Below are 4,028 nucleotides of genomic sequence, written 5' to 3' on the forward strand. Positions count from 1 at the left end.
AGATATCATATTCAAAAGCAGAGACATTACTTTGCCAACAAAGGTCCATCTAGCCAAGGCTATGGTTTCCCCAGTGGTCGTGTATGGATGTGACAGTTGGACTGTGAAGAAGGCTGAGCGCTGAAGAATTGATGCTTTTGAACTGCGGTGTTGGAGAAGACTCTTGAGAGTCCCTTGGACTGCAAGGAGATCCAACCAGTCCATTCTGAAGGAGATCAGCCCTGGGATTTCTTTGGAAGGAATGATGCTAAAGCTGAAACTCCAGTGCTTTGGCCACCTCATGCAAAGAGTTGACTCATTGGAAAAGACTGTGATGCTGGGAGGGATTGGGGGCAGGAGGAGAAGGGGACGACAGAGGATAAGATGGCTGGATGGCATCACTGACTCGATGGATGTGAGTCTGAGTGAACTCCGGGATTTGGTGATGGACAGAGAGGTCTGGGGTGCTGCGATTCATGGGGTCGCAAAGAGTCGGACACGACTGAGCGACTGAACTGAACTGAACTCAGTTGCTTCTGGATTTTTTTTCCTTTTTTCCCCTCTGTTGTTGTAGTTGTCAGTTTCATTCAGTCAGTTCAGTTCAAGGACAAGGTGGATAAGCTTATTGTGAGGCAAATTAGGGTGGCCGGTGTAGGCATGTGGTGGTGTGGGATAGGGATGGGCAAGTAGGTGTGTGGCAGCTCAGGTTGAAGACAGATGGCACATGTGTGGGGGGATGGTTGGAATGAGGCATGAAGTCATGTCATAGGGCAGGTTGGGGCGTGGCGGGTAAATGGGTAGTGGAGCAGGTTGGGATGAGGCATGTCGGCGTGTGGTGGGATGGGTTGGGGTGAGGCTGTTAGATATGTGGCAGGATTGGAAGAGGCGGCTGGCATGAGTTGGAGTGATTTGGCAAGAGGCAGGTAGGTGTATGGCAGGGCGGTTACCAGCAAGGCAGGTATATGTGTCAAGGGGTACACTGAGGCAAGGCAGGTACACATTTTAAGGGGTGGGTTGTGATAAGGGGCTAGGCATGTGGAGGGCCGAGTTGAGACAAGGCAGACAGGCGTGTGCTCAGGCAGTAAGGTAAGTAAAGTAGACCTGTAGCAGGTCGGCTTGGAGTGAGAGAGTTTGCTTGCAGTGGTACTTGTTGGGCAGGCTGAATATGCATGTGAAGGGGCAGTTTCATGTGGTGAGGGCGAACATGTGGTTGGGCATGTTGGTTCAAAACAGTTAAGCATATGGCGGGGTGGCTTATGGTGAGGTAGTTAGGCATGTGCCAGGCGGGTTGGGGTACAGTGGGTAGGCCTGTGGCAGGGTGTGTTGGGTGAGTTGGGTAGGTGTGTGGAGGGATGAGTCCATATGAGTTGGGTACACATCTCATGTATACCCAACAGATGGGTATACATGAGATGTGTACCCAACACGTCTCTTGGACCTGTTCAAGCAAGCTGTGTGACTGTCTGACAAAGGAATTGGGCAAGATGGATAGGTGTGTGACAAGGCAGGTTGGGCTGAAAATGGTGCATAGCAAGGCAGCTTGAGTGAGGCAGTCAGATGTGTAATTGAGTAGGCTGGGGCAAGGCAGGTAGGCTTGTGGATCTGGGTAGTCATGTTACAGGGCAGGTTAGTGTGGCGTCTGTAGGCATGTGACGGGTGGGTTAAAGAGAGGAGGGTAGGTGTGTGGCAGGGAAGATTGTTGAGTGGTTCAACAGCATGTGGTTGGGCAGGTTGAGACAATGTGGGTAGGCATATGGAGGTGCATGTTTGGCGTGGCTCTAGGTGTGAAGCAGTGTGGTTTAGGGTGAAGCTGGTAGACATGTGGTGGAATGGGTTAAGGACAGGTGGCTATTAGTTTGACAGGGCGAGTTGTGAGGTGTAGTGAAATGAAGCAGTGAGGTGTAGCAGTGAAGTTGTGTAATCTGGGGCAAAGTGGCTAGCTGTTCATGTTGCAGGGCTGGTTGGTGCAACATATGTAGGAAGTGTGATGCAGTGGGTTGGGACAAGGCAGGCTGGTGTTCAGCAAGGAGGATTGGGATAAGGCAAGTGGCAAGTCGCAGGGCTGGTTGAAATGAGGTGGGTAGGGGTGTGGTGGTGTGAGTTGGTGTGAGGTAGTTGGCATGGGTGGGACAATTTGAAGCGAGGTGGGTACTCATCTTGCAGGTGGGTTGGGGTGAGTTGGGTAGGTGTGTGGTGGGATGATTTCAGTGAAGCATGTAAGCATAGGCAGGGCAGGTTAGGTTAGATGAGTAGGCAGGTCGTAGGTAGGGTTTGGGCAACATGGATAACCATTTCGAAGTCCTCGTAGGGGTGAGATAGGTAGGGGTGTGGCAAGGCAGGTTAGAGTGAAGCTGTGTGGTGGCATGCACTGGGGCAGGGTGGGTAGGTGCCGGGGTCCAGCCCCGGTGGATCCAGGGAATTCGAAGCGGGGACGGCGTCGGCAAGGATCAGGAAACAATTACTTAATTAAACGTTAATTAAGGATATAAAGAGTGGTTAAATAAGGATAGCTCAATGAGAAAATTTAGTGGAGAAAAGAGGCTGAATAATTCAGCCAGAAGGTGAGAGAAAGAACGACATGGGGAGACCAAGTTTCAGTGAACAAGGCCCAAATATGAAAAACAAATAAAGAGATGTTGTATTACATCTTTAATTGCTTCCCCTGTGCTGGGAGCAGGAGCTCCGCCCGTGGCAGGTAGGCATGTGGTGGGCCAGGGTGTGGCATGGTGTTTAGGCATGAGATGAAGCAGGGTGAGGTGAGAAAGGTAGATGTGTTGTTGTATTTCTTGCATTAAGGGGTGTAAGCATGTGGCAAGGATGGTAGGGACAAACTGTAAGTGTGTGGCAGTATGGGTTGGAGTGAGCACAGCATGTAGATAAGTGGTTCATTGAGGCAAGGCAGGTAGGTGTATGTTGCATGAATGGGGTGAGGTGGATAGGCACATGGTAGGATGGGTTGGGGCAAAGCAGGCAGACGTGAGGCTGTCCAGGTTGGTGTGAAGCAGCAAGGTAAGCAGTGGAGCAATTGGGTGCAAAATTGGTGGACATGTGGCAGAGCAGGTTGGGACAAGGCAGGTGAATGTGAGTCAGAGCAGGTTTACAAGAGGCAGGTAGCCCTCTGGTGAAGTGGGTTGAACAAGTCAGGAAGGTGTGTGGCTTGGCAGGTTAGGGTGAGGAGGGTAGTCATGTATTTTGTTGGGTTTGGACAAAGCATGAAGGTATGTGGTGGGGAGGCTTAAAGTGGTAGGAATAGGAATGTGCCAGGGCAGATTTGGGAGAAGCAGGTATGCATTTGGCAAAGCAAGTTTGATGCGAGGCAATTAGACATGTGGTGAGATGGATTGAGTCAGGCAGGTAGGTGTGTGGCAAGGCAGGTTTGTCAAGGCATTTAGATTTGTGGTGAGTCGGGTTTGTGCAAGACATGTAAACATGTGGAGGGTTGTAGTGGGGCGAGGCTGTAGGTGTGTGGCAAGATGAGTTGAACAATGTTAGTAAGCATTTGTAGCTTTGGCTTGAGGCAAGATAAATAGGCGTATTGTGGGTGGGTTGTGGTGAATTGGTTAGTTGCATGGCAGGGCAGGTTGAGGTTGGTAAGCATGTGACATGGCGGGTAAAAGTATGTCAGGTAAGCGTGTGGAGGGCATGTTGGGTTGAGGCTCATAGGTATGTGGTGAGACAGATTGGAGTATGGAGGGTAGTCATGTGGCAGGGCAGGTTGGGGTGAGGCAGGTAGGTGTGAAGTGGAGCGAGGAGGTATGTGGAGGTGTGGATTGGGACAAGACAGGTATGGATTGGGTTGATGTGTGGAAGGGCAGTTGGGGTTAGGTGGGAAGACTGGGGAGGGGCAGATTAGGGTGGCATGTGTAGGTGTGTAGTGGGTCGAGATTGAGCAAGGCACAAAGAGGTGTCCTGGGGTGGCTTGAAATGGCGGAGGTATCTTTGTTGCAGGGTGGGGAGAAGATATAAGTGTAGGTAGAGTGAGAAATGCAAAAAAGCAAAATGGCTGTCTGAGGAGGCCTTACAAATAGCTGTGAAAAGAAGGGAAGCGA

Source organism: Bos javanicus, chromosome 3, assembly GCF_032452875.1.
Source record: "Bos javanicus breed banteng chromosome 3, ARS-OSU_banteng_1.0, whole genome shotgun sequence".
In the NCBI taxonomy this organism is placed as follows: Eukaryota; Metazoa; Chordata; class Mammalia; order Artiodactyla; family Bovidae; genus Bos; species Bos javanicus.